The sequence below is a fragment of the Mauremys mutica genome, chromosome 2 (genome assembly GCF_020497125.1).
Source record: "Mauremys mutica isolate MM-2020 ecotype Southern chromosome 2, ASM2049712v1, whole genome shotgun sequence".
Taxonomy (NCBI): Eukaryota; Metazoa; Chordata; order Testudines; family Geoemydidae; genus Mauremys; species Mauremys mutica.
The window spans coordinates 79,773,786-79,781,226 of record NC_059073.1 but is presented as its reverse complement, the minus strand read 5'-3'; positions in this window follow the sequence as shown (position 1 = coordinate 79,781,226).

The window sequence follows — 7,441 nt, the reverse complement described above, 5'->3', positions numbered from 1 at the left end:
ACTTTGAACATTAAAAAATATTACCGCCATTAAGAGCTGCATGTAAGGAGCTATCCACAAATTTTGCGCTGCAGATGGCTTCAAGCTTTATGGGTCATAAAAATTCCACAAACTGTGTTCTATATTCTCAAATGCCATTTACTGGCACTTTATTTACATATACATAAGACTTCCAAACTAATCTGTAAGGCTTCCATATTTTGAAGCAAGGACTTGAAATTTGGCCAGGCAGAGAGAAGGAAGAGTCCCCACGGGAACTAGAGAGGATCCTTTTGCTGTCCCCATAAAAATCCACCCATATTTGGCAGAATTATATGCCTCTGCACATTGCTATGTGCACATGCTTACTAGAGGTTTGTTAGTATGACAGCAAAACTTTAAAGATTCCATCAGCATTAGCCATACTCCAAACCAGGGCTGCAGGGGCCAAGCAGAACTTCCCTGCAACCATTCCACCTGGCTTCTAGAGGCTGTAATAGTGCCAGAGCTGAGAGCAGAAAGACTGTCTGTCCTGTGCTCTCAACGCTGATGCTCAGAGGGCTAAGGAGCCAGGAGGGGGGGGGGCGGAGATTGGGGAAGCTAGGAATGATAGGAGCAGATGGGGAACAAGTACAAGAGCAGGGGGAGGGGTGTGAAGGGACAGGGCAGAAGAATTTATAACCAGTAGAATACACTTCACTCCAGAACCTGGAACTGAGCCCACAATTCTTGAGCAAATACCTATGAAACTCAGTGGCAAAGGGTGTCTCTTCCTCCTCTAGTGGTTGGTATACACAAACAACCTTCTACTATCACAAGTTACTCTGTGACCTAAAAAGTTCTTTGGATCAAAAGGTTCAATTCCTGCTTGGGGGGTCAATCCCACACAACAGCATTTCTGCTTTTTAGTTTTTTGTATAATTTCCTATTTTGGTTTTCTTTTTAAATAAGATTTCAAAGTCAAGCACACAAAAGTTAGGAAGTGCCAGAATTAAGACTGCCTGTTCAACCTTAATTTGGTCCCTTAGTTATATGCATTATGATGATCTTTAATTACATGATCATATGCTTCGCCCTCTACCCTGTTTGGGATCTCTGTCTTAATAAGTTCAGAGAATGGATAGCATTCAGGGAAGGAAGCAGAACTATGTAGTAAATAAGGCTGTTGTCTTAGGATCCTGTTTGATTTATTGCAAAACTTGGAAGGTAAATAGTGAATGAGGCAGGGAATTTCAGGAAGAGAAAAGATGGTCTCATGTTTAAGAAAGCTGAATGCCAACAGAGAACCATGTTCTATCCCTGTCTCTCCCGCAGAGTTCCTGTGTGATTCTAGGTAAGTCATGGAAACCAAACTTTTCACAGGTGACCATTAACTTTTACTCATTTTTTAATTGCCCAATTTAAGACATCTGGGGATAGATTTGCAAAAGTGCCATGCTTTCACAACTGCAACTGAAAGTATTTGAACTTGTGCTTTGGACATCTGGAATGCTTTTACTTAAAAGTAACACTCTGAAATTAGACCCTAAGTCACATGGTAAGCACCCAAATGTAATGGATACTTGATTGACTATTTTGGCTTTAATTGCTCTACCTCTGTTCCACATCTGTACAATGGGATAATACTGCCTCACCTCACTGGGGTGTTGTGAAGATAAATTCATTAATGTTTGTAAAGAACTTAAACATCATAATGATAAGCACCATAGAAAAATCCTAGGGGGTGTGTGGAAATTCTGTATTCAGAGCAAGGTTTCAATAATGTACAGGAAATAAGGCCTGGGGCCACACACTGAATGAGGATAAAAAGAAATATTGAACAGCTACACATTCAGTGTGCTCCGTACGTCCTGTTAACGAAATGAGCCCAGAGTACTGTGGGAAAACAGTATATGATTGTGTAGCTAGGGTATATCAAATTAGGGATCCTAGAACTTCATTGTAATGGGGAAAAATGAAATTTTTGCATTATTACAGAGCATCTTAAGTTTTTACAGATTGTGGAAAAAATAAAAACTATACATAACTAAATTTTACTGAAAGTACCAGTGTTGCTTATTTAAAGCATACACCTCTCCCTCTTCCAGTTGATTTTTTTAATAATGTGCTTTAAATTTACATAGCTAAACATACTCCAATAAACTGCTTCCAGCATACAGAGGTTTGTATTTTAATGCATCTCAAATTTCACGTCAGCCTCCAGATGAGAGTTATTTAGTTATGAAAAAATTCCGAAAACGTTAAAAATCACCCCTAAAACTGTGTCATTGAGTTTGGCGAGGACAAATTTCATGTTGATTGTAATGTGCTCTTCTGTACTGTATTAGAGAGAGGCTGTAGATTATGTTCAAAGGCAGACAATTGAACACCTAGAAGGTGCTAAACATAAATTGAATGAAAGGAAATGAAAACGAGGCTGAAACAGCAGAGCCATCAACAACAGTAAAGAAACAATGCACTGCTACTGGATCAATCTATTCACTTTACTTTACTATAATGACTGATGGCACTGGTAGGCTTCATACTTAAAATTTTTAAATATATCAATAAAACATTGTGTTCAACTGATATATTGTGGCTACGGAAACTAAAGTTCAGCATTTAAATTTAATTGTGGGAAAAAAGATTTTTTTTGTTTGTTTGTTATCAGAAGTTTTTTATCACAGAAATGAATTAAAGTTTAATAAGGGATCTTAATCTTGGCATTTTGTAACTTTGAGTGTTTGATTTTGCGGGAAGTTAACATTTTTGTATGAATTAGAATTGTATTGGGAAAACCATGTTAATTTAGGATGGTTCATTGATATTGGCCTATAGTGCATCTGTGATATCATGATTTAGCGTATAGGCAGTTCAAGGATTTCTTCTGTTTTTTTTCTTTTGTTGTCAACAGCTTGACTTTTGTGCTAAGTTCTCTTATTTCCTCTCTTTAATCTCCCCTCTTGCTATTAGTTTAACCTCCTCCTGAATACTCTAGCCAACCTGTCTCCAAGAAAATTGGACCCCTTTCTACTGCAATGGAGGCCATCCAAACTATGCAGCTCCCTCTGGCCTCTCATTACAGAAGGTGGATCAATGTTCCACAAAAGCCCTCCACCCTACACCACTTACCTACAAAGTGATTCATTTCCAGGATCTTCTGCCTTCCATCTTCCTTTGCTCGTGGAACAGGAAGGATCTCAGAGAAGATTGCTTGGATCTTATTTTTCAGCATGCTTCCATGTCACCTAAAGTAATCTATCATCTGTGAGAGATCTTGAGATGCAGTGTTGTTAGTGCTGATATGAATCAGCAACAATACATCCTTACCAGTAGGCTTTAGAAGCCTATTCAGTCTTCGCCTATCCTATCTACCGCCCTTGAAATGTTCTCCCCCCCACCAATATGCCAAAGACTGGTTCCTGGAGTCGCAATGAATGTTGTACCTCCCTCCTCCTACATTTAAACAGGGCTTTCTAGAGGGATTATTTGTGCATGAGTAGATAAGAGCAGGCATTATCACTGAGTCACTAGAGGGAGTTGTAGCAGGGGATACTATTAGCCACCTTTTGAAAATGCAGCCTTCCAGTTGCATTCTGGGGTGTTGGCAGGAGGGGCTATGGCCTAGTGAAGAGTTTAAGGAAATCTCACTGAAAACTATCTTTACCGGTAACAGGCAGGTTGCAGTGCCTATGGATAACTATGGATTCTTACAGCCCAAGACTCAGTTAATCATCTTCAGGAAAATTAACAACCTGAGTAATTTTGAATAAGGGATTAAAGTATGAAGTGGACTCAGTTAAGGTTGTTTCATTTAAGGAGATTGCTGATCAGTCTAGAAATGAAGTATTAGAAATTCATGTGAATCTAAAGTTGTTTGGGACAAGGAAACTTAGATTATTTACAGTATAGTAGTGTGCCCTGGTGGATTCAACCAAGACTTGGGTATGACTAGGGTTCCAGGGGGGCCATTCTGGGCAAACTACAAATAATGGGGGAGACAATCCCCCTGTCAGAGGTTTGTTCCCCACTTTGAACTTTAGCATTTAAAAGGTGGGGACCTGCATGTACCCTTTTAAGCTTAAATCCTAGCTTAGATCTGATAGCGCTGCCACCAACCAAAAATATAGTGTTTTGGTACACTTTCCATTTCCCTCCCCCCCAAACCTTCCTTGGGGAACCCAAGACTCAACCCCCTTGGGTCTTAACACAAAGGGAAATAAACCATTCCCCCACCTTTCCCCCTCCCAGACTTTTCCTCCCTTGGTCGTCTGGAGAGACTCCACTGATTCAAACTCCTTGAATCTAAAACAAAAGGGATTCACCTTCCTCCTCCTCTGCCCCCCCCCCCACCTATCCCTGGTGAGTCAGACTAATCCCCTGGGGTCTCAAACAAGGGGAAAAAATCACTCAGGTTCTTAAAAAGAAAAGCTTTTAATTAAAGAAAGAAAAAGTAAAAACTATCTCTGTAAAATCAGGATGGAAATGCTTACAGGGTGTACAGCTTATAAAAACTAAAGGGACTCCCTCCCCCCTAGCATAAGTACAAGTTACAGCAACCAGAGGTAAAATATCCTTCCAGCAAAATACACATTTGCAAATACAGAAAACAAACAAAAGACTAATCCACCTTTTTAATTAATACTCACTATATTGAACAGAAAAGACTATTTCAGGAAGCTTGGAGAGCCTGGATGTATGTCTGGCCCCTCTTAGATCCAAGAGAGAACAACCCCCAAAAACAAAAAACCCAAACAAAGACTTCCCTCCACTGAGATTTGAAAGTATCTTGTCCCTTCATTGGTCCTCTGGTCAGGTGTCAGCCATGTTTACTGAGCTTGTTAACCCTTTACAGGTAAAAGAGACATTAACCCTTAATTATCTGTTTATGACACCCCCAAACTGGTGGTTATTCTAATACTTAGATTCACCAAGCCAGCAACAAAACAGCTTCTCCAATACCTTACTGCTTACCCAGTAAAGCTATCCAGTCCTGGGCTCCCACCCAGATAGCCAAGTCCAATATGATGAGGATTACTGAAAATCTTGTTGTTCATATAAAAAGTTCTACCAATCCTAAAGGATTGGATACATTATCCAGCAATGATTGCTGAATTAGGACCAACTGCAAAGAATGGGGATTATCTGCCCCATTCTTTGCAGTTGGCCCTAATTTAGCAATCTCAGCTTGGCCCACATAGGGCACGTCTACACTGGAATTGGACATGTAATTTCCAAGTCATACATATACTCCCTCTAGCTTTGATCCACTTAGCTTGTTAAAAAAATAGCAGTGTAGCCCTGAGTACAATCCCATCTGAAAATCTTGATATGTACTTGGGGCAGCCAGCCTGTCACAGCCACCTCACTGTGCTGTGGCTACACTGCTGCTTTTAGCACACTAGCTCAATCAGAGATAGCACAGGCTGGAAATCATGCCTCCAGCTCTAGTGTGTGGACATACTATAGTATGAGACAGTCTCTGACCCAGAGAGCTCACAGTCTAAATGGACAAGATACACATGAAGGAAAAATGAGAATATTTCTCTTTCCCAAATGAGGATCTGGGATAAAGACAGTGTGTGACTTGCCTAGGATCTGAGTCAGAAACTGAACCCAAATTTGCTGGATCTCAGTCCAGTGCCTTAATCACAAAACCATCTTTCCTCTTTAAACCTGGGTGCTGTGTTAATGATAGGAGTTGTGGGGTACTTGAATTTTCCTATTTTGTAATACATGTTCACTTTTGTTAATTCTTACCTTGTTTGAATGACCATCTCAAAAATGAATTTACATTCAGCTTGGGATTGATTGTGAAAAAAGATAGCAAAGAGAGATACAGTAAAACAGTCCAGTTAGTTGTGGAAGTCCAGAGTTTGAGTGAGTGTTCTTCTATCCCTAATACAGAGCATAGACTTCCCTTTTTTTTTTTTAAGACAAACATTTTTAAAAATTGAATCACTTTTGAGATTTTTATATTGCATGAAAAGAAATATACTGTAAACTCTGGGCTTGCTGTAACACCCCTACTTGGATGGTGGTAAAAAACTAAAAGGTTGAGTTAATTTAGTCCTATTCAAACAGGACTATGCAATAGGTTTTACCTGCATAACAGTTAAGTAAAATTTCCTTTAACTTCAGTGGATTGACAGAATAAGAACTGCAAGTTTTAGCCTCAGATGGTACTGACTGAATATGTAATTGCACACCATATTAAGTGTTCGTTATGCAATTGCCTAATTCGTGAGCAAATCCAGTGCAGAGTTTGTGAAATCGATTATATTCATATTATATTGGCAATATTGAAGGAATTTATTAACTTGTCATGCTGAGTAGATTGTTTTTTCTTTTCCACCCTTTGGGCCAGATTCTGCTCTGCTATACTTACACATATCTAGAGTAATTCTGATGATGCCAACAGATTCACTCCAGAGTTGTGCTGTTGTAAATGAAATTAGAATCTCTCGTAATTTTTCAGATTGTGTTATAACTGTCCACAAAAGTTTGCTGCTGCATAACTTACCTTTTTATTTTTATTTTAAAAAATCCAAGGATTTCTGGCATAATGCAGTATTTTTATTATTCACTACATTAAAAAAAATTATTCATGTGTAGCGGCACCAATGAAAGACTTCTGTATAAATGTGGCAATAACCTATTCTCACCACAGATATTCTTAATTGCTTTTGCATTTATAAGAGACACAACAGATGATTAATGCCTGGTGCGCTGAGAAACAATCTTTGGGAATTAGTTAAGTAACTTTTGGATAATACCTTGGGCCATAATTACTAAAGGTTTATGTAACTTGCAAATGATGCATATCATGTTTTCTGCAAATATTTAAAAAAAATAGCAGCACAAACTATGCTTCAGAAGAGCAGTTTATAGTTCATGTATTTGGGACATTCCATAACTGAAGCTAATTATGATTGTTAGCTGTAGATAAACACATTATTAAAATACCCTTTAGTGCCTTCAAAAAAAGAAAAGGAAAAAAAGAGAGAAATAGGGAAGTTTCACAGTTATTAAATTGCTGATGAAAAAGATGTGTGTAGGAGGGAGGTGAGAGGGGAATAGTTCTTCAAAGACTTGAAACAGAAGAGATGCCCAGAGCACCTGCAAATTGCCATTTCAAAATTTCTGTTTAAAAGAGTCAACTGTTCGTTCATACAAAAAGAAGTGACCCTGTAACTGTATCTCTAGGAATCTACATTGGCACCCTGTGGTGTGGCTAGTTAGGTCAGTTTCCTTACCGATTTACACCTTGGGATGTATTAGTCTCACTAGCTACATCTCCTGATTAATCATTGCCCAATGGTTAGTGACTAGAACACCTGAATAAATGCTGTATTTTTATATTGTATCTAGAAATCCCAACTTGTGACTGTCACAGAGCTAATGGTGACAGTCAAAAGAACAACACGTGTAGGTTTACACCTATTAAGTATCAAGGCAAGTTTTGTCATATTTTAAAAAAAAA